The following is a 7,946-nucleotide window of genomic DNA, read 5'->3' on the forward strand; positions in this document are numbered from 1 at the left end:
TTAAATCCTCATACATATTCATGTTCTAAGATGCAAACTACCTTAAAGGGAATCTAACAACTCCCCTAGTGTTATAATCTGTTGGCAACATGTTGTAGATAATCAAACTATGATTTCAACATTATTAGTTCTGTGTACTATTCCATTACTAACATTTTCCCAGTTTAATCTGTATGTTTATGAGGTAGTTTATTCACCAAGGTTATGTTCTTAGTCAGAGCACTGCTATTCCTGCCTGGATCGGATAAGCCATGAATTTGTCTTTTGAAAAGCATGTGGCAACAATGGAGGAAGAGGGAAGTGATTTTGGTGGAAATAGGATTCAAGGTTACAAGATTTACAACATCTGCCAGACACCATTTTGTCTGTATTTTTAATGAGCTCCTGGAGCAACCAATATAATGTACACTACATATGCTACAATCAATTAAGCAATCAATATGTTAAGAGTTACATTTAATGGGAGATGTTATCTTATTTTCAGTCTTGTTGACACATAAGCAAAAGCATTTCTAATCATATATACTCTTTATGATATTTAAATGGTGGCACGAGACATAGAGTATGGTATTCTTATATTGGAAAAGCATAACGTGCTAAAATGACATTGGGAACATCAGGGAACATTGGCCTAGGACAGTGATTGCGAACCTTTTAGAGACAGAGTGCCCAACCTACAACCAAAACCTACTTTTATGTCGCAAAGTGCCAACATGACAATTTAAGCAGTAACCTATTGATCCCAGCTGTATCACAAGTTTCAATCGTATTGGCGTCCTGAGGACACCAATGCACCAAAAAGAAGATGGAGAAATTATAGCTTCCTTCCAGGTTCCCCTGCAGAGAAACAATTAGGTGACCCAGAGCAGGAGCTCCAATGATGATCCATCTCTGTCCACACCTTCTTGCTTCTTGTGTAGTCCTGGCAGCCAAGGAGGTGTCCCTTTAGCAGGGCATGTCCATGGCTGTCTTGGACCGCAGGAAAAAGCCATTAGTCACATCTAGCAAATTCTGTGCTGGGGTGAAGGCCTGAGTGCCCACAGAAAGGGCTCTGAGTGCCACTTCTGGCACTAAAATCAAAACCATAGGTCCGCCACCACTGGCCAAGGAACATCATAAAGCAGGATGTTTCTTTATTTTGCAGTTCTACTGTGAATACTCTATTACATCTACAACTTGGAAGCAAGAAACAACCTCATTTAAACTAGGAGGTTAAAGGGAGTTTACTGATTTTATTCCAACAAATACTGTATCAAATATGCAGCCTTTCCCAAGACACCTATTCCATATTAGAAACTATAAATATATAAAATAAGGCTTCAGGCCAAACTAAAATAATTATTATATGTGACTTTCCCAATTTCCACACAAGAATTCAGAAAAAAAGACAAAGGAAGCATTGGAGATACAATAAGACACATCTTCTGTAGAATTACCGTTACTGGTGAAGAACAAGTATCCAGACACGTACTGAAGTATAGCTGTGCTTAACCACCTGAAGAATACTTCATTCCATTGTTGAAATATGCTTTCTTGTTCCTGTTATAAAATTCACAAGGACACTTAATTATTATTATTGTACTTTTTGCTGAGGTTATCGATGAGTGGAACCCTTGAGGTTTGGCTTCGCCAGTTTCAGCTAAGCCAACTTTCTGACAGAGTTCAAACATTTAATACCTGCGATTAGGGATGGCACTTATTATGGGTTTTAATGGCAGGGGGTAAACCTGAACCCCGGACCTCAACCTGGACTTTTTGTGTTCATGTATATGAATTCATAATTTTAGGTACGGACCAGAACATTGCGGGTCCGTTCATCCCTAGCCAAAGTATGAACATTCAGTATAAAAACTTTTGTTTCCAGCTCACCGAGTGATTACAGATTTTTCTGTAGATATAGTCCTTGCAAGCTTGGAATAACAGTTGGGCTGTTCCAAGTGAGCCAAATAGATGTGAAGCAATTGATTCCAGCACAGGACTCCAGAAAGAAATAGAGTTTATAAAACAAAAACTTTAATCCATATCATGTGTACATGAAAAAAGAAAAATAGTAAAAAGAAGCACATCTGTTGACGCGTTTCGAACACTCAGTCTTATTCATAACAGCGTTCTTATTCATATTCAATACAAACATTGCAGTCATCACAATACTGGCAGAACTTGTACAGTAAGTTTAGATTAAGACATGTATCAATTTTACTGTTTAGATACAGAGTAATTACCATATATACTCCAATATAAGCCAACCCAAGTATAAGCCAGGGCCCCTAATTTTACCACAAAAACCTGGGAAAATCTATTGACTTGAATATAAGCTGAGGGTGGGAAATGCATTGGTCAGAGCCTCCCCAGTATATAGCCTGCAGGACCCTGCCCAATAGTATATAGCCAGAACCTGCCCCGCAGTATATAGCCTGCTAGCCCATATCCCCAGTATATAGCCATCCCCCCTGCCCCAGTATATAGCCAGCAGCAGGGGAAGCCGGAAAGGTGATTTTTGATATATTTTTTTACTCGAGTATAAGCAGAGTTTGGGTTTTCAGCACATTTTTTGTGCTGAAAAACTAGGCTTATACTCGAGTATATATGGTAAATAATTAGATTTTCTTTATTTGTAGTTTATACTTAATTATAATTATTACTATAAAACTATAAATAAATATGATTATACTTATAAATATACATCATTTCTAAAATTACTTTATATTTATTTACACCTTTAAAGAGAACCCGTCATACAAAATAACCCTCCTAAACTAAATATATTTTCATAAACTGCCATTAGAGAGCATTGCATCTATCCCTTCATTGTCCCTCTACATGCCTGTGAACCTAAGCAATGAGGTCCTAAAGCTGTATGCAAATGACCTGTGAAATGTCCAATGAAGCATTAGCATATTCAAGCTGTCCACTCTATTCATGAGTGGGAGGCACAGCCACACCCCCAGTGCTTGACTGACAGCCTGTATAATGATGTGAGCCTGTATAATGATGTGCTTCCTGGTGCTGGTGGCCACGCCCCCTGCAGCCTGTGTGTGCATGTGTGTGTGTATAGGAGAGATACAGCAGCTCCAGGCAGCCATGTTACAGCAGAACATGTCAGATTCATGTGTAGCTGATGTCTGTGTCTCTCACATGTATATTAGGAGGATGCAGCATGTCAGCAGATGACATACACACACTAGCCATGCTTTACTATACATTACACACAGACATGAGCAGGGGGAGGAGAGGGGAGGGGTAACAGTGGTGACATCACTGCCTCTGACCATGTGACCAGCCTCATTTACATGATAAAGAATAGATAATTTTATAATGATTAATGTATGAAATTACTAGATAAAGGCTGGGATGGGATCCTTGTGAGCTGCTCCAACAGGTAGTAGTGACAGGACAAGTGACATAGACCTGATGACAGGTGTCCTTTAATTTCTTTTCAATAGATTGCTTCTTGCCGTCCCACTAGTTTTTTTTATGAGACAAAAACAACTCTGACCCTGCTCCTATAGTGAAAGTCTATTAGCCACACACATATAGCTCCATGGCTCATTATGAATATGTCATGTAAATCTAGCCAAAAGTAAACTTGCTTGTTATGAAATATTACATCTCATCATAATCAAAAGTAAATAACAAATGTAAATTGCAACCAAATCTTATCTTATTTACTTTGCCTGTTATAGAAGCAGTCATTTGACACAACTGTGATAATTATGCACCATTACACATCCCATAACATTTGTAGCTAGAATTAACAAAAAACAAGCATTTATAAAATGGGGTGGAAACTGGTTTGTTAGTGTGGTCAACTACATAATAGTTTACTGGAAGTATATAGGTACCAATAAGCCATAATAACATAAAACACCAGCATAAAAGTGACAGCCTTGCTGCAGATGTATGGACACAGATCAGTGGAGAGGATTGGGAGCTATGAGCAGATATCAGCAGTAGAGTGCTACCCACCTTCAATCGTCGCCGCACTCCAAAATATCACAGCCGCATGAAGCAGTGATTGCATGTTCTGTTTGAATTAAAAAGGATTCCGTAACAGAAATGTTTATCCAGATCATGGTACATAAGTTTTAAATGACACTTGTCAGCTAATTAAAACAAACGAGCTGGACATACTAATGAAAGCATACCCCTAGCCCTCTTCCAGTTATGTTACCTTGAAAAGCCCATCTTTATCGGAACATATCCTAAAGCTCTGGCATATTCATGAGGGGGCGGTCCAGGTACTCTTCTCTCTTTTGCTTCTCCCCTGGACCACCACACCCACACCAGATGCCGGCAGTGATTGCAGAAACAAGTCTGGCAGTCACCACCGGCATCTGGTATGGGAGTAGAGGTCCGGGGGAGAAGCAGAAGAGAGCTTTAGGGTATGTTCCAATGAAGATAGGCTTTTCATAGTAACATAATTGGAAGAGGGAAAGGGCTATACTCTCTTTTGTATGTAAAAACAATCTGACCAGAGCATCTTTTGTGTCTTTTAAATGTCCTTTGACAGATCCACGATTTCGTTCCACTTCTAATCCTTAGGAACTTTTCAGGTGTAATTCCACATAAAAAGGTACTTAGATGAGAATAGACCACTGTTCAGACGATTCCGCTGCGTTTTCTTATAATAATCTTACTGTTCTTACAGTAAAGAATCTCATACAATGCTACAATATTTAAAGCCTAACCAATATTATATGATGACTTTAAAGGACACCTGTCATCAGGTCTCTGCCACTAGTCCTGTCACCACTACCTGTTGAAGCAGCTCACAAGGATCCATCCCAGCCTTTATCTAGTTATTTCATACATTATTCATTGTAAAATCATCTATTCTTTATCATGTAAATGAGGCTGGTCACATGGTCAGAGGCAGTGATGTCACCCCTGTTACCCCTCCCCCTGCTCATGTCTGTGTGTGTTGTATAGTGTGTGTGCTGCATCTGCTGACATGCTGCATCCTCCTAATATACAGGGGTGAGACACAGACATCAGCTACACATGAATCTGACATGTTCTGCTGTAACATGGCTGCCTGGAGCTGCTGTATCTCTCCTAAACACACACACATGCACACACAGGCTGTAGGGGATGTGGCCACCAGCACCAGGAAGCACATCATTATACAGGCTGTCAGTCAAGCACTGGGGGTGTGGCTGTGCCTCCCACTCATGAATAGAGTGGACAGCTTGAATATGCTAATGCTTCATTGGACTTTTCACAGGTCATTTGCATACAGCTTTAGGACCTCATTGCTTAGGTTTACAGGCATGTAGAGGGATAATGAAGGGATAGAGGCAATGCTCTCTAATGGCAGTTTATGAAAATATATTTAGTTTAGGGGGGTTATTTTGCATGACGGGTTCTCTTTAATTTGGATCAGGGATCATCTAGGAAGAGGTATAATGTTCACTATCTTCCATTGATTATAATGCTGTATTTGTGTTAAATCACAGTGTTAAAAATAAAAATGGATATTTCTGCACAAAGCAACCTATATTAAAGCCTTTAATTGCACTAAAAAAGTGTTGCCATCAGGGGAATATTTGGCCTATCCTTATATATATATTCAGGGGTGAGCCTGAACGTTATGCAGCCTGAGAAGAACGATCCCTCCCCCACGCCATCCAGTAGTAATTTATTAGGTCACTTTTTTAGTATGTGGGTTCTTCATGCAATGTCTTACTATTTTTAAGTATCAAGTTCTGCTTTGTATTGGGTGACTGCTCCCCTGATGGTGCCCCCCATCTTGCTGTAGATAGTGCTGCCTGAAGCAAGACGCTCAACTCCCCTTGTGCCGGGTGCACCCCTTATTCTATTAATATGTCATAAATGTTCTCTAGACATGTGTGCATTTTCTGATCCAGGAGGTCAGATACTTTATGAGAGACTCTTGGCCTTGGCAGAAATTCGACAATGAAACACCTCATTTCTCTTGTCAATTCCATCCCCAGAGTCCCTAAGCCATCTGCTTAGAAAGACCAGGTCCTCCCGCTCTCAGACTATCAGGAAGGGCACTGCCTAGCAGATGATCTCAAAGAACTGCATCTCTGGTTCGGGGTGAGTCGGGACTTTACAAGGATTGCTACTTTTTGAGAGACTGAAGTACCAGGCTATTCTGGAAATGACTCATGGAGGATGGTTACTGCTTCCAAGAAATCCTGACCTCCGAAATTTGGCACCATGAATCCCAGGAACTGAGATTATTGCAGAATTGAATTCATGCAGAATCGAAGTCCATATTCCTCTTCTTCCTATTTAATTTACTCGATAGCGATATCGACACCTGGTGGACGTTGGAGGAACTGCCTTAGTGAATCCCAGCCGGACCCGAATCCACCGCACAGAACGTGCCGCTGGATCGCGAATGGACCGGGTAAGTAAATCTGCCCAATTGTTTCATAGGACACTGGTTAATACTAGGATTTGCTAGATGCTGAGGAAGTTTGTGGGTTGTTATTTGGATAGTGTTTAATATACAGTATGTTTTTAGCTTGTGTTAATTTTCTGTATTATTGGATTTAGATTCATTAAAATATTATAGAAGCAATCATTTTTTCTCAAAGAAACACTTCAGAAAGAACTTAGCGTGGGCCTTTTATACTGTGTATACAAAAATACATATATGTATATATTTATATACATACAATAGGTTGTATATTTATAAACCCAGGCTTTGTCATACTGGGAAATGTAGCAGTGAATTATGAAAATGATTAAGCATTAGCTGCAGGTCATTTTGGATGTATTGTTCCAGAATAGTTTTGAGAATAGTGAAACATCTAGGAACAGCATATGATTATCATTATCTAAGTTCTGTGACATTTCAGTTTTAAAAAGAACCTATAATCAGGTCTTCAACAGCTAATATCTTTAGTAAATCCGTTTTAAAATGTTATTATTAAATCATGTTTATTTTTTGACTCAACCAATGTCTTCATCAACTTCCATATTCTTCAGGGATGGGGTAATGAGGGAGCCGAGAGAGATGTGACTGAGTTACGCAGGAAATTGTGCAGGGTCCTTCTTCAAAGAATGAAATCCCCCCCTAGGGATGGGACCATATTTATATATGATTTTATATTAGTTCCTGATTCCCCTTGATTACTGTGTTGGATTTGTGGAAGCAGGAACTTTGTGCATCATATATTAATATGGTGCTCAGAATCCTGTCCCAGGAGATGGGTTCAGTCATTAAAGCAGGAAACTGCATGATCCGTGCTTCATGGCCCAATGAAAGTGTAGCTCTGGCTCCGGAGCTGTGGCCGTGCAGCCTGCACAGAACTCTGGCTTCTTGGATGAGGGCGTGCAGCTACGAGGAGCTGCGCGCCGAAGATCTCGGGGTAGGAGGAGCAAAGAGGCTACTGGGGCATGGAGTAGCCGTGAAGTGTAGCCTCATGTCTGGCTACTCCACGTCCCAGTAGTCGCTTTACAAAATTTACATATTAGGGCGATAACGTTTTCAAAAAGATAGCGGGGCATGAGGATTTATCCAGTCTGATCACCCCTAGGGTTTTGGAAGGAAACTATGTAACTATGGTTTGGAAGATCACCTCCATCATCCTTGCCATTACCCTCTCACCTCCAGATTTGAGTTGCTGTGTTGCTAAGGTGAATCACATACTGTAGCTCTAAAATGATTTCATCATATTTATTCTAGGTAATTAATTATGTGTTCTCTTTAACTCACTAGCTTTGTATTTCCCTCCTGACCCAGTCTCACCTGTTTTATAGGAATAGGAATATTAACCCAATATATAAAATGGCCAAGCCATTAACAAGTATCCTGTCTGTTGTTTATTTTATTTGTGCCGAATACTATGTGATGATAACTCTTAATTGTGGCACACCTAGTAAGATGCTATTAGCAATTCTACTCCAGAAGGGGGAGAGGGCACAAAAGCCTTGTTATTTTACGAAAATTAATGATTTTTAAGGCAACACTT

The sequence above is a fragment of the Engystomops pustulosus genome, chromosome 4, assembly GCF_040894005.1.
Source record: "Engystomops pustulosus chromosome 4, aEngPut4.maternal, whole genome shotgun sequence".
Lineage (NCBI taxonomy): Eukaryota > Metazoa > Chordata > Amphibia > Anura > Leptodactylidae > Engystomops > Engystomops pustulosus.